Source organism: Lasioglossum baleicum, chromosome 9 (assembly GCF_051020765.1).
Source record: "Lasioglossum baleicum chromosome 9, iyLasBale1, whole genome shotgun sequence".
Lineage (NCBI taxonomy): Eukaryota > Metazoa > Arthropoda > Insecta > Hymenoptera > Halictidae > Lasioglossum > Lasioglossum baleicum.
The window spans coordinates 340032-362186 of record NC_134937.1 but is presented as its reverse complement, the minus strand read 5'-3'; the positions used below and the strand labels follow the sequence as shown (position 1 = coordinate 362186).

At 44.1% G+C, this 22155-nt stretch overlaps 1 long non-coding RNA gene across 1 annotated transcript in view; it reads left to right on the top strand.

The window, feature by feature from the left end:
* The first annotated feature begins 10026 nt into the window (after positions 1-10026).
* Positions 10027-22155, top strand: part of LOC143211962 (uncharacterized) — a 71636-nt gene continuing 59507 nt past the window's right edge. Inside the window, exon 1 of the long non-coding RNA XR_013009583.1 lies at positions 10027-10059. This is a non-coding gene — a long non-coding RNA (uncharacterized LOC143211962). The remainder of the gene's footprint in view (positions 10060-22155) is intronic.

The following is a 22155-nucleotide window of genomic DNA, read 5'->3' as shown; positions in this document are numbered from 1 at the left end:
TTAAGTGACCGTGCTTCTTGAGGCATCCATTGCATTGGAAAAACCGAGAAAGTACCGATATTTATTACGATGTCGGTAGAATATCGGTTATACCGAAACCGGTATTTTAACGATTTCAAGCATTTGCTGCTAGTTTCTTTGTCATTTCAGCTTCGACGTTTTCTGTTTCTGTATCCATCTTTCTACGTTGATCTCTTTTGTTTTCAAATTCTATTTCTGGCCTTCCGTATTGTCATTTCTGTCTCTTTTCTACTCTTCAGCTTCCGGTGTCAGAGTTGTAGAAATTTCCAGGAAGGAACTTTTTTTGTTTTAATAAAGGATCATTTACACGGCGAGTTCCAAATAATATTTTTAGTTATTGAAGCACTATTATCTAAGAAATTTAGAAGTTCTTATCAATTAATTAAAAAAATTAATTAAAATTTGATATATGTATTCAGGAAAAAGTGGTTGTGAAAGTTAACAGAACTGAAGTAAGATTTTACCAACAGTTCGACCAACGGCTGAACGGTTCCCTTACATTTGATCTAATTTATAACCTTCCATTCTTCAAAACACATATTTAAAACAAGAATTTCTTCTTCTACAATTTGGTAATTAGCCGGCTACTTGTGTTCTTTATATAATTTGATATTAGATTCACATTTAACAAGACAAAAAATCCTGAGGTATCAAGTTTCAGCTGTATTTGATACTTTCTTTCTACGTACATCCGCCATATTGGTTCCGCCATTTTGTTTTCTGTTCTTTTAATTTCAGTTTCATAATTAACGACTTCGGGAACCCCAAAACACCAAGTTTTGCCCCATTCTGACAGTTTTCATAGGTTCAATCTCGATTTTACAGCCGCCATTTTACTTTTTTGCGATTTTGATTTTAGATTCGTAATCAGCGACCTCGAAAACCCCGAGATACCTAGTTTCGTATAAATCAAAGAAAGATTTGATTTTTGGCCACGTTTTGGAGTAAATCGACCACCGTGGGGCGTGGCGAAAGAGGCGCCCGCCACGGGCGCAACTGGGTTTGGGGCGCAAAACAAAGAATACCGATCCGGTTAAGGGTCGCTTCGACGCTTTTCAAATCTTGCAAAAAAATCACGAACTCTCATTACAAAACACGTATCCAAATCTAGACATAGAATTAAGGATTTTCATAACAATGCCTGTAACAACAGCTCCCTGCAAACGTTTGTTTAGCAAATTTTGTAAAATTGTTGAGGCCGTTTCGCTTATTTTATAATCCGCGCCGTCTTGTATGCTAGCTAGACCCGCGGGCACGTTCTCATCGCTCGCGAGAACGAGCGAATACGGTAATTCGACAGTCTTGTCTTGATCGCGACACCGAACTCTTCGGAGAACAGAAATAAACGATTACCCGCTGTTACGTCATTCAACCGCACGCGTTTCGTCTCATTTGCGGAGCAACGCGTAAACTCGCATTTAATACCGACGATCTGTACCAAGTACTTTGTTTTATAATAAATAAACTAATTCGGAGTCTTACACGTACCTTCGTTCTTTTATTGGACAAGAGCGATGAACAAACATGTCTATAATATCAATGGAGAAAGATGTTGCCAAAACATTAAATTATGACGATATAATAGATGTGTTTGCAAATGAAAAAACGAGAAAAATTACTTTATAAATTATGCTGAACTGTTTTATGTTTTTATTATATTATTTTAACATATACCTATGTTTTGTATTTCTTTTATTTTGTTGTCATTGAATATGAATAAAAATTTGTTCTTATTTAGGTTATAGATTATTTATTCATATTCAGACAAATACCTTGACAAAGGGTCATTCCATGCCAAATCGATCACTTTTTGCAGGCACCATCGTCGATTTTGTTCTAAATGAAATATATTGTAGTTCATGTGTGAAATTAGGGGGGGGCGGTTTAAGTCATCATTTTGCCGGTTTCGAATTTTTTTAGAAATGCCAGGCCTTCAAAGGTTCCAATTTTTGTCCGTTTCGGCGAAAACGTACCTCACTTACGAATTTTTATCTCAGGAACTATTTGTCCGATTGAGCTACATTTTTTTTGTTTTATTCGAAAAGGACTGAGCTATTACAAAATAATTTTTTCAAACCCGACAATCAACTTTATAATGTCGAAAAATTTAAACAAATTCTTTTTTTACGTTTTTCTCGATGATGGGGCTCAGTGATTTAAATTTTGAAAAAGATATGGTAATATTCCTTGAAGTTTCCCCTTTAAAATGAGCCCTTGAAAAAGATGGGGTATCGTTATAATATATTTCATTTAGAACAAAATCGACGATGGTGCCCGCAAAAAGTGATCGATTTGGCATGGAATGACCCCAAATACATTATACAGGTAACTCATTCTGATGAGGTTAATAGTATTTAATATATTGCATTTAGTAAAAAATTTAACTTGTTAAATTAAAATTTTTAATTTTCTTGTCATTATTGGGTTACGGGGAGGTGCAAGTTAGACACTTGCCACAGGCGCTTCATACTCTCGTTACGGCACTGGTGATGTTATTATAAAAGAGACTTTCCCGAATCCAGAGATACCCAATACTAATACATTATCATTGTTTAAATATGTTTAAACGATCATTAAAGACAATTTTTGACGATATTTTTGAATTTATCTCAAAAAATAAGGTTCTAGCGGAAAATCGAACTACACCACGCGAAAGAGCAGACTTTTATCTTGAGAAACCACCCTTTCAAGTTTGTGTGGTCGACGTTTTTTTCGAACCAGAAAGCAAAATATCTTCGCCCGACATGAGTTGCCGCCAGTGGCGCTCAGACGACGAAATCTGTGTGTCAAAATCAAATAACTTTCGATAGAAATGAGATAGAGCGATGAAATTTTTTTTAAATGAAAGTTGAAACTTTGCAGAATATGGGATGATTATGGAGATTGTGGTACGAACGTTTTTTAACCTTGAAAGAATTCGTTAAACTTCCACAATTTCAAGAAAATGTGGTTTCTCCGTTACCACGGGCAGAAACAATTTTTTTTACATGCTATTACATATCATTTCCCGTAGATTTTTTCACGCTGAATTCTAATCTGGTTTCAAAATTTGTCTACAACCTCAGGATTTTGCAAAAATTTGATTTTTGTGAGCACAACTTATGAAATCATTTTTTCGTTGAAATGAATTGCTAACCCACTAGTTTGAAGGAATATTGTATTCTCATATATAAAATACATTAAAAATAATCCTAATGAAGTATTTGAACGTTTACTTAACATACATCACTTGACGAACGATCACTTGACGTATCGCTGCGATTGTCGCTGGCACTTCTTGTAGGCTATGCGTGACTGTAATGCATTACAGTCACGCTGTATGATTATTTTATGATTATTTTTAATGTGTTTTATATATGAGAATACAATATTCCTTCAAACTAGTGGGCTCCCTCGCCCATCCGCCACCGCACGCTCCCCCGCATAATCACCGCCGCACGCTCCCTTGCCCGCTCGCCGCCACATGCTTCCTCTCGCCCGCTCGCCGCCACATACTTCCTCTCGCCCGCTCGCCGCCGCACGCTCTCTCGCACGCTCGCCATCAAACGCTCGCTCGCCGTCCTCTCTCTCCCGCGCGCTCGCCGTCCTCTCTCTCCCGCGCGCTCGCTATTACTCTCGCTCGCTCGCTCCCCACCCTCCGCGCATTCCTTTCCCCTTGTTCCAGACCCACACCCGCACCCCTCATCCCTAGCCTCTTGGACCCCCTCTTCCGGTCGATCGTGGACTTTGCTCATTTTCTTTGTTCATTCTCTCCCTCCATTCATCCACCTTCCTCAGCCCCTCTTCCCCTCCCCCCATCCCCTAATACTTCCCCTACCATCTCCTGCCAGCCCCTTGCATCATCCCCTCCCATACACATCTCCCATACGTGTTCCCACATTTCCTAGTCCCACCCACATACCCTGCATGTTTTCAAATCATCCTCCATCCAGTATTTCCCCCTTTTCATCCCGTTTCCCAGCCTGTACCTGGCTACCCTTTGCCACCTGCTCTCCCCCCACCCTTTCCTTAAATACCCTGGCACTCCCTCCCCCTTCACTGTTCCATACCATTTGTTATACCTAGCCTTTCCTATCCTTTCCCATCTCTCAGCCCTTTGCCTATCCCTCTCCCTTTTCACGATCTCCCCACTCACGACCTCCCTCCTTTCCTCCATCATTTCTTCTGCCTCCTCTGCTGTCCATCCCCTCTCTTCCCAGAAACCCTGTCTCTCCCTTTCCCACCCATCCATACCCGAACCCCTCCTTCCCCTTCCCCTTACCTCCTCCCAGCACAATCTTGCCAACTCCCCCTCTTTGCCCTCCCTCAATTTCTTTTCAAAACCCCATGCCCTTAACCCCGCTTTCCCCCTTAACAGCTCCCTCTGCAGTTCTTCCCTCACCATGTACCCCGGCGTACATCTCTCTACCTCTAACACCCATCTCAGGTACCTCTCCTGCATTCTTTCCATCCCTTCCCTTTCTTTCCATCCCCATATTTCCACCCCGTAACTTATCACCGGCCAAACTAGCTTGTAGAATAGCCAAATCCTCCTTCCCCAGTCGTTCCTAAACCTTCTCTTCCCCATCCCCCACACCTGCCCCATTAACGCCGCCCCCTTTCTAATCCTGTCTTCTACGTGTTTCTTCTGTCCCCCATCTCTCGAGATTACATAACCTAGATACTTAAACTCGCTTACTTCCTCGAGCGCCTTTCCATTCCATCTCCAGTTTATCTTTTTCCATCTACCTCCCCCCCTTCTACACCTCATAATCTTTTACTTTCCCACATTTAGCTGCAGTTTTCTTTCCCCCAAATATTTTTCCAGCCCCCTTATCTGCCCTCTCATCCCCTCTTCTTTCTCCGCTAGCAATGCCAGGTCGTCCGCGTATGCCAGCGTGTACACTTTCCTGCCCCCTAGTAACATTCCCCCCCAGCCACCATTTTCTAGCACCTCGTCTATGTCCGCCAGCAACAGCGTAAACAGCAACGGGCTTAGCGGACACCCCTGTCTCACCCCCCTTGCTGTCCAAAAGCTTTCCCCTTCCTCTTCCCCCACTCTAACCTTATTTTTTGTCTCCCTTAGTATTTCCTCGCACCTCTCACCCAACCCTTCTCTTACCCCCCTAGCTCTCATTGCCCTTACTAATACTTCCCTGTCCACCGAATCGAATGCTGCCTTTAAATTCACAAAGAAAATTATCATCTTCATGTTCTTTCTCTTCACCTGTCTGTTTATTAGATAGTTCAGCACGTAAATATTGTCCACGCACCCCATCCCCTTCCTAAATCCCGTTTGGCTCTCGGGCAACAGTCCTTTCCCCTCCACTTCCTCCCTCAAACTTTCCGCTAGAATTGCCGCGTAAACTTTGTATGCCGTTTGTAGCAGCGTGACCCCTCTGTAATTTTCTGCCTTCTTACTGTCCCCCTTCTTCGCTATTGGAACTACTATCCCCTCCGACCACTCCCCTATCCATCCCTCCCCCCTCCATACCCTATTACACACCCTCCACAGCTACTCCTCGACCTCGCTCCCCCCGTACTTCCAAACCTCGTTCCTGATCTCATCCCTCCCGCCGCTTTTTTCTCCTTCAGCCCCTTTAGAACCCTTGTCACCTCCCATTTTTCTATATCCCTCTCCCCCTCCTCCCTCCTTTTACTTTCTCCCCCTTTCCTCACCCTCCACTCTACCCGTTCCAGAATCCCTCTAAAGTGTTCATCCCATTCTTCCATCTTTATTCCCTCATCTACTCTATTTCGCTTTTTCCTTTCCCTATTCACTATGTTCCAAACTTGCCTCTCCGTTTTAACCCCCTCCAGTTCCCTTTCCCATTTTTCTCTCTCCTCTTTCTTTTTCCCCTCGCACATCAGCCTATACCTCATCTTCTTTGCCCTATATTCTAGTCCCTCCCCTCCCTCTTTCCTCCATCTCATCAGCTCCCCCCTCACTTTCCTTTTTTCCTCTCTACATTCCTCATCCCACCACCCTATCCTCCTCCCTTTTTCTTTTTTCCCCGCATTCCCTAACACTTTCTTTATCTTTTCTTTCAGACCTTTCCAGTCTTCTTCTACCCCCACTTCCCCTACCTTTCCCCTCCCAAATTTTTCCCTGAAATCCTTTATCCCTTCCTCCGACCAGTTTCCTACCCCTAGCCCCTTCCCTCCCCCAGCCCTCCTACCCTTTTCCTTCCTTTCCCCTTTAACCCAGACCGTCAGTAGTGCGTGATCCGAATCTATTCTCTCACCTACCTCCATCTTCTCTACCCCTTCCCTTGTTTCCTCATTTCCTAGAATGTAGTCTATGACCGAGTTCCCTCTCCCTCCCGCGTGCGTCCACTCCCCTTCTTCGTCCCCCTTCATGTTTCCGTTTAGTATTTCCCAACCCCTCTCACACAAAAACCCGCATAGCCTCCTCCCTTCAGTATTCACTTTCTCGTCCTTAGATCTTCTACTCCCCCTTCCCCCTCCCTCCTCCTCCTCGACCACCTCCCCCCCTTCTCGTCCCGTTCTTGCGTTAAAATCCCCCCCTATTATCACCCTTATCCCTTTCTCCTTCCCCTCTATCCATTCCCCTAACTCCTCCAATTTTCTCTCCAGATCCCTGTTAACGTATACCCCTATCACCCTCCACCAACCCACCCCTATCTTTATTTTCATCATCATTATTCCCTCTTTCCCTACTGCTTCTTCTCTTTCTATAACTAGCTCTTTCCTCACCCCAAGTACCATCCCCCCATTGCCCTCCCCTTCTTTTCCTCCCTTTTCGCCCATTTCGTCTCCCAATAATACCCCTTCGGCAGTTTTTCCCTGACCCTGCTCCATCCCTTCTCTTCTACCCATGTCTCTATAAGAATGATGACATCCCACTCTACTAACCCTTCCCAGAACTCGTTGTCCTTATTGCTCAACCCTGCCACATTTCAGAACCCAATTTTATTCCCTGTCATCTTCCCTTCTGTCCCCTTCCCCCCTTTCCCTCCCCTACTCGTTTCCCTGCTCTTCCATCCAGTTTTCCCCAATTTCGTTCCATCTTTTCAATTTACCATTTACCCACATTTTCATATACCCTATCTGCACGTTTTTCCCTTTCCTCCTCTCTTCTTCTGCCTCCCTTCCTATTTTCCACTTTGCTCTCCTCTCCTCCTCTGTTAAATCGTCCTCTATTCTTTCTTTTCTCCCCCCCAGTTTTCTCTTTCCCTCCATTACCCTCCTTTTTTATCTCTATCCGTCATCTTAACTAACACCATCCCTAGCCCCCTCTCCCTATCTTCCCTATTTTCCCTATTTCCCTTATTCCCTCCATATTTGTCCCCATCCTCTCCCATATCTCTTTTACTACCTCCTTCACATCTTTTCCCTCCAATTGCGCCCCCTTTATTATTATGTTATTTCTCCTTTCCCCCCTTTCTTTTCTGTCCTGCACTAGCTTTACCTTCCTAATTCTCCTTCTTTGCTCCTCCATTTCTGCCCCCTATAACTTCCCTCCCCCCTTTTTCTCTTCTATCCTTTTCCCTCTCCCTCTCTTCTGCTTTCTCTACTCTACCTTCTAGCGCTTCTACTCTTCTCTCTAGCTTTTCCCTTCACAAATTTTCTGCCCTTCTCTTCTCTGCCCACATCTCCCTCTCCCTCTTCCACTCCTCCCGCATCTCTTCTATCATCCTCCCCTTTTCCCTTCTATCTTCCCCCACCTCCTCCCTTAACTTTTTTATATCCTCTATCAGTCCCCTTGTCCCTCCTCCTAACTCACTACTGTTTCTTCCCAAACTTCCCCTACCTCCCCCCTCTGGAAATCTTATTGTTAAAGCCGTTTTCTTAAAAATCCCCCCCTCCTCATCTTCTAACCCCCCTTCTTCTCCTATCTCTCTTTCCCTTTTCTTCCATGAACTATCCAGGCTTCCTGTACCCTCCCCTCCTATTTTTCCTAACCTACTCGCGTTCCCGAGTCTCCCTACTTTTCCTTTCTCTCCCTTCCCCTCTGCCCTGCTTTCTTTCCCTCTGTCGCTCATGCTTCTTCTATCCCTCTATCTTTCTTTCTTCTAACACCTCCTTTCGACCCTAGCTCCTATTCGTATTTTCCCGCCTTCCCTAGTCACTTTATCCCTCGCTAGGCTGCGCCACCTACTACTCCTTCGTGCGCTTCCCGCCTCGGCCCCTCTATCTGCCGCCGTCCTAACCTAACTCTCTCGCTCCCTTTGCTTTGCACTATCTCTCTCTAACCCTCCTTCCCGCCCTTTCCCTTCTATTTTCTTTATTCCCCTGCACCTCACTCACGCTTCACCGCCACTCTCACTCCACTCACGCCTAGCAACCTCCACTCTCTCACACAATTATTCGCACCGTTCTCTACGCTCTTCACACTCACTCTCAACCGGAAGCGGAAGTCCAATTATCACGCATAATAATATTGATATTTTAAAATAAATTGGCAATCAAACTTAACGTAAATAATAATTATTAATCCAAATATTAGATGTCCAAGATTAGGATTGTTTTCAAATATAACTACTCCATACTGGGACGCGATGACAGTACCTGTCCCATTCTAAGCTTATACGCAATGTGCTTACGCCTGAAGCTGGACACATGTTTGTGAATAAAATCAACGCATTGTTTGCAAATTATTTAACTAAATGTATGTATAAGTAGTCTTCTATTAGCTTGTATAACGAATGTAGAAAATGTGTTCCGGTTGTGACGTTAATAATACTTAATTTTTATGTCATATAAATCTAACAGTAGTAATACCTAACCTCAAAAATTAATTATTCATGTCGATATAGTTCATAAAAAATGTTTTTTTTCAGATTGTAAACTTGCTTTAAAAATTAAATTTGATAATGGCCATCACTAGAAACAAAACTTTTGATTCCAGTCGAAAAAAGTAATTAATAAGTATCATAAAAAAACAGATTAAAGTAAAAGAAAGCCAAAAGTGTACATAAAATCTAAGGATATTATTTGTGAGTGCCGTGGGGTCTGACACAGTCCTCTCACCAAAAGGCACCCTGCCTTCCCCACTCCGTGGCCAGATCCTTTTCGAACAAAGTCTCACTCATTACAACCTCATAACATGACCTTCCCGAACAATAGCTGAATAGACCAAAGTGCCCACCTGCTATCGCCCGACGATGGTTCTGTTTATTTTCACGCCTCCTTATTCAAGACGTCACGTACGACCAGGTACTACCATAAATCTTTACAATACTAGGGGTCGCCTCTACATCAGCCCTTCACTCATTTACCTTGTTACGGATGACGAACAGGTGTTCAATATCATCTCTGGCAGGAACCGTCCTAGATAAACGAACAGAGCTACCCTAGATAAATCTACATAACTGTTTAGGTTAGTTTAGGGCCCAAACGTACGCACGACCAACTGGTCGTTGACAAAATACGAATGTTCACTTGAAGGGTACTGACAAGTACCACCCGTCATTGCAGGGCTATATAAGCCCTTACATTTCTACTCTCGTGGGCTAGTACTGTCGTAGTCACGAATAGTGTCGCGTCGTGCTGCATCTCGGAAGTCAACTAACAGTGAGATCGGACGTTCGTTCCTTTTGAATTGAAGTTTGTCCGTACAGATTCCGTGAGTTCGGTGTAAAATCTGTTAGGCAGTGACAAGGTTGCTCCGAGTCCCCCGCATTGCCAGTGCGTCAACACCGTGCATCTTAGCTTAGGTAATATCACATTTCAATTTCTTTATATTCTAAATTCAGTCCATTCGCGACACAAACACACTTGTAATACGAAATTCTATAGTAAGAATATATTTGTTTTCTTTGATAATTAACTCAAATTCATTAAACCCATAATTATCGTCCAATATCCTAACCAAGTAATTGAACGTCCCCACATGATACAATCTTACCGCTCGGATTGTATCAATTAAATTATACTAGTTACGAGGCTTACTAATTATCCTAGCGATTCCCTGATTAAGCATCAGGTTCTTTCGCGGCATTCCAATTGTCCAAACAGAGATTTATCCAACCTAGCGGCTCCCCAGTTTTGCATTGGGTTCGTCCGCATCCTAACAGCTCCCTGATTTCGCATCAGGTTCGTCTGTGCTATTATACAACCTCCTAGCAGCTCCCCGGTTTTGCATCGGGTTCGTCCTCGCTGTCAATAATCCTAGCGGCTCCCCAATTTCGCATTGGGTTCGTCCGCGTTCCCCCCTTGACTAACAAATTTATATCATATTCCTAGGGTAATAACCCTTCGCCGGCCACTCGTGCTGCTCGCGGCCCCGGCTCGTAACAACCTTAACACTCTCCCTGAAGGGTGCAATTTTAAACAACACTTGTCTTACAAACTACTCCAATCTGTTCTCGAAGGAATTCAAACCTACTCTTATTTTAAGGTTTCGTTAGTATATCAGCCAGCTGTTTTTCAGTGCGAATATACTTTACATCAATCATTCCTTTCTGATACAGATCACGCACGAAATTGAATTTCACGTCAATGTGCTTACTACGTTGATGGAACTCCGGGTTCTTTACTAGCCTTAACGCACTTTGATTATCCACATACTGTAACCGTACTGCTTACACATCGAAACATCGCGTGAATCGATATCGATCCCTACTGCGACGGCTGTGACGTCATGTGTCATTTCGCCATAGACAAATATCGCAGGAGCGATCGATATAGATAAGAGGATGCGGGCGCATCGATCCCCTCTCCATTGCTATCGAAGGAGGTCGATGCGAGCAGCAGATTGATCACTCTACGTCTGGGCTCGATTCATTAAGCACGTATGAGTCAATTTGCGTTCCGCGTAAAATTGAGAATCTTGAAGAGTTAAAATTATCATTTACGAATTGCCAATAAGGCAGATAATTTTCTATTTAGTTGCTAGCCCGGCTAATGGGCGTCTCGAGTCGCGAAGCGTATAAGATTTTGCAATAATATTTGCGAATATAAATTTGTCAGATTGCGAAATCTATTTGTTGAGAAGATCGTTTGAGAATCGCCAATAAGACAAAAATATTTACTGTGCTCAAAGCCCTGCAAAAAGGGCATTTCTTGTCGCATTGCGAGTTACGAAGATAATTTTCTATACTTCAAGTAAAGTCTTGTTGGAAGATATGTTTATTTGAGCATTGAAGCTCCATTTGATTTATTGATTAAATTGCGTCGAAAAGGCGAACTATTTGATTATATTCAATTCTTGCAGTGAAATTGATCACATTTATGAGTTGCATGTCAGCAACCTAGTTTATAAAAATTTAATTGAGATTTTGTTATATTGCTTGTCGCCCGTCCGACGGGCGGTCCAAGCCACGCGTTCCGAAGAATTTAGCGAAAGAGATTCTTCGTAGAGAGCCGCTCTCTCACGTCGGTAAGCGAGGTTGTAAACGTCTCATTCGCCGAAAAAGCGGTAGCAGCGATCCATTATTTCTTTATTTACTGTTCGAGATTGGCGCGCGCGAGCGCCATGATGCCCGACGATCTCGGCCGGTCGACAGCGAATCACGACGCGCCCCGCGTGATTTCGCTTGAATGCGATAAAACGGCGTCTGCCATCGAGGCTCGCGCGGGCGAAAGGCCAAGAACGTGATTGGCTAAATCCAGTCTCGATTCTTCTGGAATGTTCTCGAATGCCCAACCGGAATCATCGGAGCATGACGAACTTCCAGAAGGATCGAGACAATAAAAGTGAGAGAGCACCACCGCGCTCTCTCTCTCTGCGACAAACAGCTCAGCTGATCATTACGCAACAAGTGTCAAACCACAGTATATTTTCATTGTTACTTTTCAATCGTTTATTAGTTCTTTCAACATCTGACAATCTTTGTGAACAATAGTGCAAAATACAATTGATTTATTGTAGATCCGACTCCTTTCCATTTAATTCAACATTCAGTCCACTCGTCTCACTTTCAAATCGTACCGTTACACTCATACATTCATCCGCAATAGTTCTCCTCAACTCTTTCTCTTAGAGATCACTTTTCGGTCACACACGCAAAGCCTTTCATCCCTTCGCATTCTCTCAAATCTGATCGAACAAGATCAGACATTGCACATTTACATTACTGTGTATATCGTGATTTCGCGAGATACACAGTGTGCTTTGCTCAGAACGAACAGCAGAGATATCCGTAATTTTTCCCCACCAAGTTTATTATTGTCTAGTGTACAGGAGCCGATTGTCCTTCCCGGGATAATCCGGTAAGACCGATCGTTTGCCTGAGTGTCACTAGCTGATTTTGAACTGGGTTTGTTCCTGTGTATCTTGCTAAGAGCACGTTGTTGTTTGGGCGGTAAGGAGGCGCCACGGCCACGAATCTGTGCTCTGCCCAGTCTCCTGTACCGCGCCATACAACGAGATGAATTACGGGGCAAGTAGAGACCGATCGCCGTCTCCGTGGTATCCCGGCAGCGCTGATCGGTGTCGACTACTTGTGCCTATCGTAAATTCACCTGAATCATTACATTAAATTGTGACGTTGCAAGCCTGCGACGTCACTTCTCCGTTTGAGAAACGGTCAAATAACCGTATCGGGAGTGGACCGGACCGACCGTTAGTGATAGCGAAAACCACCCGCAAGATTGAGCGCACCTTAAGGAAGTTATTAAGATCAAAGATCGCTCCTAATGCCATCTGTTGCACGCGCCGAGAGTGGCCACTTTCAGGAGCGTGCCTAGGGAGCGACTGTCACCGTAAGGGCGCCCCACACCAAAGGATCAACCGGACGAACTATTGGCCAGAATCAAAAACATGCCGGATCCGGAGAGGTAGCAAAGGGCACCGCCGCACACGAGCAAAGAAACTCGGAGGCGACGATGTGGGACGAAGGGGTCACAATTGCAGAACATCGGGCATTTTGGTGGTCCCGCCGTCGTCTCATCCCGCCTAGATTTGACCCCGGCGAAGGTGGTGCGGAGGAGTGCCTGGGAGGACTTGGCCTCCCCGGTCGCCGACGGCGATCGTGAATTGGTGATAAAGGTCGGGGGTCCGAAGACCTGTTCCGAGAGTTCGGTCCTGCATCTAGTATTAGTTGCGTTGCGGGTGCGCCCCTAGTAAATTTCGGTAGGACGACAGGAGTGGGAAGATCGAGAATCGAAGCGCTCCGTCGAAGCGATCCGCGGATCACTGTCGCACTGGTTACCGAGTAGATTGGTCGTACTTCCGCATTCTCGCTTAAGAAAACTTCCGTGTTCCGTCGATCCGAACTATTGTACGCGTCGCGGGTGGTTCTTCGCGTCGTTATTTCGTGTAGCACGAGTCCCGATCGAAGGCGAAAGCTCCGGCCTCCCTGCGGAAATCCGGCGAGCTGAATTCCAGCACGGTAAGTCGACAAAGTGATCCTCGGTCGCATTTTCGTGTTGGCTCGATATTTAGTGCGAGGACGAGGCGAGTGCGTATCGTCTTCGAACCATTGGTGATAGCCGAGGCATTTGGCCTCGTGCTTAGTGCTCGCGTTCTCAAAGAGAACTCTGTGAGCCTTGGCGAGTAGTCTCCCCTTCGATTAGTCGGAAGTCTTCCTTAAGGAGCCGCGTCGGAAAAGGATAATCTCGATATTAGCGAGTTCGGTAAAGTACCGTTCAGTGCGCTCGTCAATCTCGCGACAGTCCGTCGAAACTGCGCCGTACATCTGCGTTCCGCGAATTCTCGTCTCTCGCGAGACTTGCATTGTACCGTCGTACCGTATTAATCTTATTCGCGAAATCTCGACCAACGCGCTCCGCGATCGAACATCCATCGCAAAAGTGTATTAGGAGCGCGGGCTTCCGGTTTGCGGCCACGTGGCCGCCCACCTGTAATTTATCAGCTTGACCACGAATAAATTCATTCGAGCCCTAAACTTTCGAGTTCATTTCCGACCTGCGAGACCCGTCCTGCCGCGAGGGCTGTCCCCGTTATCCCCTGTGTCCGAACTCCTGGCTGTTCGTGTCGTAGAATTCCGTCGGCGATTGCGAGAAGAGTCGAAGCTCGTGTTCGACTTCCGCGAACAGGAGACTTTGGTGTTCTTTAGTGTGGTACTTCCGAGTAGCTGGCGCCCGAACAATTGTTCAGTTAGTGTTCCCTTCGAGTATTCTCGTCAATCACATTTGTCCCGAGAGGACCGTGTCCGCGCGGCAGCGCACGGCGCGTCCTCAGCGACTGTAAATTCTCGGGGTTGACCGCTTTCGCCGGTCAGAAAGCCGAGCGAAAAGAGGCAACGTCACAAAATAAACAGCAAAGGAAAGGATTGATATAAGAATTAAATCGACGCGTGCTGAGTGGGCGTCGATCGTTTAAATCTCACTTCGGGCGAATGAGAACCGCGATCGCGTAAGCCGTACGAATTTCTTATACGCATTCCTAGCGGGGAATACTTTGTTTACTGTCTATGGTCGTCGCGTTTCTCTCTACCGTATTGTGGTCGTGTCGTATACAGTAGCCGACCTTGCGTTTTTATATGTCTGTAAATCAAGGAACAGTAGTAATACTGGGTGTTCTCATATATACAAATTTAACAGAATATTTCTCACTTTTACCAGATATTGTGTTAACGACAGTATTTCTGGACTGGCTCGCAGGACTGTGGTTTGGAGACTTTTTGAATAACTGGTCGTGTATGCGGATATTCTTTGCGTTTATTATGAGAGCCTGACGAGCTCTCTTACAGCAGTTTTCAATACGGCGATTAGACTCTCACTGTTCTCTTAATTCGACATATATTCGTTACAGTTTAATTTCGCCAATCAGGAGCTGAGACGACACTTAGACAAAGACGCAGGGTCAAGTAACAAAAACTGTCAACAGTCACGAATGACGAAATCTCTGGAACGCTTAGAAACAATATCGGCTCAAGCAATCGGCGAGCTATTAACGGCTATTAGAATGATATTTCGCTCGCGTATATATGGTTTTAAACATATTGTCTCCCAACAATTATTCATATATGTCTCAAACTTTCCGTCATCCAGTGCCTGGAGGCACAAACCTGTCGTTAAATTAACATCGGTTTTCGTAACCAAGCCGGTGTTTGAATTGTTAACTAATAATTCCTTCTACTCTCGAAAGATTTGATTTCACTGGGGTGACTGGGCTGGTGCAGAGCTGCCACGGCCACGTTTCTGTGCCCTGCCAGCTCTGGGTACGAGTTTCCACGAACCGTGGTGGGAGATCGAATAAATCGGAGTCGATTGCCGCTCCCGTGTTTACCGGCAGCACCGATCAACTTTCCGATATTGTTTACATTCGATTATAACGATCATATATCAAAAGGGGTTGATAATAGTTCGGTTAAAATACAGTACATTGTTTCCGACTTCAAACTCTAAATCATTGAATAATCTCATCATCCATACATTGTCTTTTGCTGCTAAAGCTGCGCTAATGTACTCGGCTTCCGTTGTCGAGAGCGCCACACATGGTTGCTTTTTACTTTGCCAGCTTACTGCCGCGCCCGTAAATATACAGAACACACCACTTGTTGACTTACGCGACTCACTATCACCGGCGAAATCGGCATCAGACAATGTCACTAAATCGGAATTAGTACCGTACAACAACCCGTAATTATATGTACCCTTTATATATCGTATAATTCGTTTGACTGCGTTCCAATGGTTCACGGTTGGCTTTTCTAGCGCTCTAGAGGCAACGTTTACTGCAAACGCTATAACCGGCCTACTTACAGTCTGAAGAAACATTAAACTTCCTATTGCTTTACGATATGGTACTCTATCGTCAACCTTTTCCGAATCTAACGCATTCCATCCAGTTTCCATTGGTGTAGATGCAGTCTTCGTTTCATTCAATCCAAATCTTTCGACTACCTTTTTCGCATAGCTTTCTTGATTTACAAAAATTAAACCGTCTCGCGTTTTCGTAATTTCCATACCAACATACCTTTTAATGTTTACATACACGTTCGCTTTAAATCTCTCACTCAGCCTGCTTATAAAGACATCTATTTCATTCACACATGATCCAGCTATCAAACCGTCATCAACCCATAGTGCTAACATCAGGACACTTTCATCTTTCATGCGAGAATACAAACAAGGGTCTGCCGAACTCTCCCTTAAACCGCAATTTCGCAAAAAGCTTGAGAAATGCTCTCCCCAGCACCTTGGTGCTTGTTTGAGACCGTATAAGCTTTTTCTCAACTTACATACTTTTCCCTTGTGGTTGTCGCATAAAGATTTCTTCGCTTAAATTTTCGTACAAAAAAGCTGTTTTTATATCAAACTGCCGTAGAGATAAATTCTTAAGTGCTACGATACTCAACATAATTCTGAGTGTATCGTACCTTACCACGGGACTGAACGTTTAAAAAAAATCGGTCCCTTCACTTTGTGCATATCCCTTTACAACTAATCGCGCTTTGTATGTATTCTTTTTATCATCATCGTTTTCTTTTATTCTATATACCCATCTATTATCTAGAACTTTTACATTTTCTGGCCTTTTTACCAGAGACCACGTTTCGTTTTCATTTAAGGAATTCATTTCTTCTTCCATTGTGCCCTATGCCATTCATCTGAGCTTCTAGAATTTACCGCTTCTTTATAGTTTCGCGGTATTGCTTCTACAAAATTAACAATTGGATATTAATAAAGATCCGGTTTTTTAATATTTGTTCTATCGCGTAATTCTCTTCGTTCCTTGTTTTTATTTTCATCGTCCCTATTTTCAATTTCACTTTCCGTCATCTTAGTATTTACAACGTTCCCCTTTCTACCTTCAATATCTACAGAGCAAGATAATAACTTTTCTGCCTTAAAGACAACATCTCGACTCTCAACTACTTCATGTTTTTCTGGTATATATAATCTATAACCCTTTAAATCTTCTTTGAATCCGACAAGAAGACCCCGTATTGCTTTCCTGTCCAGCTTACGTCTCTTTTCTTTAGGTATGTGGATAAAGCATTCCGTGCCGAAACTTTGAAATGATCTACAGATGCAGTCTTGTTGAACCATAGTTCGTACGGTGTTTTGTATGCAACTTTTGTGGGTCCACTTCTATTTAATACGTATACTGCGAAATTTATCGCCTCTGCCCACAATGCCTTCGGTAGATCACTTTTCGCGTACAAAATTGACCTCCCTGCTTCTACAAGAATTCGATTCTCTCTTTCGGCAACACCGTTTTGTTCCGGCGTATATGGAACCGTCACGACATGCGTTATCCCCCTCCCTCGCAAGAAATCAGTTACGTCTTTGTTCACGTATTCTCTCCCTCCATCTGTAATTAACTCTTTAATGTCGCTACCAAACTGATTCCTAATCTCGTTACAAAAGGTTTTTAATTTTTCCATTACCTCAGATTTTTTTCGTATAAACTGGACCGCTCGAAAACCCGTATACTCATCTTTGAACACTATGTAATACCTATTTCTACCCAACGAATCCGTTTCCATCGGACCGCAAACATCAGAGTACACTCTTTCTGTTGGTGCTCACGCCTCATTCTCTTTCTGTCCAAAAATTCTTTATCTACTTCTACGTTGATTCCGAGATTTTTTAAGAAATCTTTTACATGCCGTTTGTTTTGATGCGCTAGTCGCTCATGCCATAATTGTAGAGAATCTACCGCGTTCGCGAATTTAGGCAACAAAACCTGCATATTAATTCGATAAAGTTGACCGTGTTCCGAACCCGTCGCTACTATTCTACTGTTTCTTTTAAAAACGCATTCTTTTCCTCCATTTGAAATCGAAAAGTCTATACCCTTTTTCGCGACCTTATTAACAGAAAATAAGTTTACATTTATTTTTGGCACATACAAAACGTCGTGTAGCGTGCCTGACATCCACCTTCCTTTGACTCTTGTTCTGATGTTTATGCTTCCTTTTCCAAGCGCCATCAGCTGCTCGCCGTTGCTGATTCGAATCAGTAGAGGTACCTCGAATTGTTGTGTTTCTGCAAACCAGTCGTCGTGATGAGTTATGTGATCGGACGGACCAGAGTCGATCACCCAATGTTCGTTCGTAGAGTCACCTTCTTGATCATTTCCTTCATTGTCGTCCTTGTTGACCATAAACGATAGATGCTTCGTTTCGTCGTTCCTTTGATCCGTTTCACTCTTCGTATGTTTCCGTGGGCAGTTTCTCGAAAAATGACCTTTTTCACCACACGTATAGCAACCATAACAGTTGATTTGTATGTGTCCCGTTCTGCCACACGAATAACACCGCGTCGACCTTAACTTGTTCTTGTTGTCACGCGGTTCTGAAAACTGTGACCGATGTTTCACGTTCTCGTTTCTTTTCACTTGTCCACTCGTTTTTCCTTTTGACCACATCGCGACCGTTTCATTTTCCGTTTCGTCATTTTTAACACTCGTTTCTTCTGTCATGATCCGAGCCATCAGATTTTTTAACGTTTTCTTTTTGTTTTCCGTACTGTCCCACGCGCTGTGAAAATGGCTATACCTCGACGGTAATGTCGAAAAAATTCGCGAGATTACCATCGAATCTGAAATCTCACCACCTAGTGATTTCATTTTGTTCACTAATTGTTCGAGTCTTGCAAAATTCGTTGCAACACCAACTTCCGTGTCCCATTTGAAATCGAAGAAGTTTTTTTATGTCAAGGACAAACTTTCTTCACTTTTCAAATCATAAACCGTACATAACTTTTGCCACATTTCACACGCGGTTTGACTGTTTATTATTAGCCTCAATGGCTCACTTTCAATCGTCGTTACCAGTAGTTTCTTTGCTTTTCGATCTGACTTCGTCCATTGCTTCAACTTTTCTTCGTATTTCTCCGTTCCCGTCCTTGGCTTCGTAATTGTACCATTACACACATCAATAAATCGTCATCCTCCAGTAGGACTTCTATGATAAACTGCTGCCAGTTTTCAGCATATCGTAGCTTCTCCACCCTTGAGATGGTTTCAATCGTCGAGCGTTCCAATTTGAAAACAATTCCACGTGTTGGCACAGTCAGTCTGTTACCACTTTACTTTTCGAATTTCTTTTCTCGTAGTCCCTTCTTAACTTACACGCGTCTTGAACATGAAAACTGATATCACTACACGTCAACTACTGGGCCCATAACCTGTTAAGATTTAAACAGAGTATATTTGGAGGATAATAGTGAGATAAGCTCGTTAAGGGTGTAGATCCGTTTGTGACCTCGAAATTAGTTTGAGCTCCGTCCTGTAGGGAAGCTGGGTACATGTTCTCTCGTTGAATCGTCGAGAAGCACATCAGCGCTAACGAGATACCATCTCGGCGGTGACAGCAGTCACTGCATCAATAAATGTTGCCGGTAAGTCAGGCTTCATCAGCAAGCGTGTACGCCTGGGCAGCGTGTACGTGTGCCTAGGCGGATTGCAACTTTGCAAGGGTCCGGCTCCGGACGTTATTTGTCTCGCTAATGCACATTTGAGACCCCTACGTAGTCACAATCGCTAGATAAAATATCAATCTAGCGCGTGAGCTCGCCCAAGTGGCCTAATTTGGCGTTTTCGAGGCGTAATTTACATTATTCGGCAGCGCGATGTCTGCCCGCTAGGCCTGCTTACAGAGCCTCCCGGGCAGACATAATAGGCAGAATAATGTAAATTACGCCCCGAAAACTCAAAAGTAGGCCACCTGGGCGAGCTCACGCACTAGATTGATCTTTCATCTAGCGATTGTGACTACGTAGGGGTCTCAAAGGTGCATTAGTGAGACGAATAACGTCGGGAGCTGAACCCTTGCTATCCGTCTAGGCACACGCATACGCTTCCCGAGCGGTGAGCTGTGCTACACACTCTCATTCGAGCACACCAACGCAGCATCATCGTCAGCCGTATAGTGACGTCACGTTTGCGTACGAAGCCTAACTTACCGGCAACACTTCTCAACCCCCGGTTTATCGATACAGTGATTGAATTGCCTGGTGACCGAATGACAAGAACCAGACTTCAGCGCTCGTAGCGGAAAAATGCCGGAGGTGTAGTTTCAGAGAACCGTCCCTTATGAGTGTATGCTTCGGCCACCGACGTCGGTGCTTCGGCTCTAGATGAACGGTTGATTTAAATACGTTTGTTTTAACATAATAAACATTGCATTGACATTGTATGTGTCCCCGCTAGCGCGCGAGGTTCCCACCGTTTCTATAAGGATCCCACTTCTCTCGATATTTAAGAAAATATGTGTCTCTTGACAGTGGCAGCACTATCGCGCCGCCCAATGCTTTTCGCGGCTCCGCTACATGCTGCCGAATAATGCAAATTACGCCTCGAAAACGCAAAAGTAGGCCACTTTTACGAGCTCGCGCGCTGGATTGATCTTTTATCTAGCGATTGTGACTACGTACGGGCCCCAAATGTGCATTAGCGAGACGGATACCATCTAGAGCCGGACCCTTGCAATCTCGTGTACGTATACAGTGCCTAGCGGTGTGTGAGTGTGCCACCACACTCTCGCTCGAGCCGAGTCTACACCCTTAACCGCTCGACCGATCGCAATGGCTGCAAAACGAAGAAGAAGAAACGTAACGCATCGTTGAGCGATCGATAACGCCGTCGTTTCTCGAAAATCGAACGACACTGATTTTCCGCAAGATTTTTCTAAAGAATTTAGGAAGGGCATTTAGAGTGTCGAAATTCGAAATGCACGCTGTAGCACGTTTACGAAAACGAAGGGACGGTTAGATGAAAAATAGGATACGAGAAGGACCGCTTAAAGATTTATGGCAATCACATGTTCAGTTTTTCCTGCAGATTGGTACGCAGAGTCGATGGGTAATCGTTCGAAAACGTCGTCTGTCCTTCTTTTAGAAAGTTTCTTAAGGAAGGTATAGGACAATAGGGATGGTACGCTGACCTGACATTTTTACCCCTTGCTGGGTAAAAGGACGGATGACGTTTTCGAACGCGCGGTTACCCATTGACTCTGCGTACCAATCTGCAGGAAAAACTAAACATGTGTTTGCCGTAAATCTTACAGCGGTCCTTCTCGCGTTCTGTTTTTCGTCTAACCGTCCCGTCGTTTTCGTAAACGTGCTACAGCGTGCATTTCGAATTTCGACACTCTAAACGCCCTTCCTAAATTCTTTAGAAAAATCTTGCGGAAAATCAGTGTCGTTCGAGCCGCGGTAGAGAGAACATCTCCAAAGACTTGTCAATTCAAAGCTAACGGTTGCTATTAGCTGTGTTTTTGATAGTGATATTTAAACTAATCACTAGACTGCGAATCTTTATGCAAAATGAATGTTGGCTGCCGCTATTACAAGGGACAGGGGAGCCAGACAGATATTTGATTCTTACTGTGATCATTTTAACAATTTGAAAATAATACATTGGTGCTTTGAAATTATTTTAATCTCTCTACTGTCTTAAAATGCACCTACTCATGTTTGCTACAAACGCATGAAATCCGCAGTCTAGTGATTGCATTACCTGATTGTTGTGATTTGTGCAGCAGTACAAGGGATATGGCAATTATTATTAGTGCATAACTATGTGTTGACAAATGTGAACAGTGATTGTGAGTGTGGAGAAATTTCAAGGCATCTGTGTGAAATAAACATACGAATTATTTATCGATTCGAAAGTGAAAGTTAAATTCTGGATCGTCGACTTGACCGCGCATCCCTTAGGCCTTCTACCACCGGCAGTGCAGTTCGTCGACCTGGCCGTACGTCCCTTGGCTTTCGGTACTGCCGTATACCTGAAGACATCTGTGCAGTTCGTCACCGAGTGACCCAGTGACACACATTTCGAAGCAGCAAATGGTTTTACGGCTGAATACGTGAGTTTTTAATACAATCAGTTTCTGTGCTTCTTCTCTTTTTTTACGATAATCTCGTAAACTAAAGCCAACCGCCAAATAGTCTAAAGAGAAATGTTATTCAGAATAATGGTCTTGACCACATATCCAAAGCTCATTGAAATCGGATAGAAGCTAGTAGTACATCGATCCCATGGATTTACAAGTAAAGTTTCTCGCGATAATCTCGTAAACTAAAGCCGATCGCCAAAAAGTCTAAAGAGAAATGTTGTTCAGAATAATGATCTTGACCACATATCCAAAGCTCATTGAAATCGGAGAGCATTCACATAATCGAGAAACTCTTGTTCGTTGCGATGTCACGGCGTACCACCGACACTCGCTTGTCGGCGCGGCGCGGCACGGCCGCCCAGGGCGCGCTCTGATTGGTCCGTGTTTTTCGTTAATAACTCCTAAACAAAGCCGCAGTTGACATTGGTGC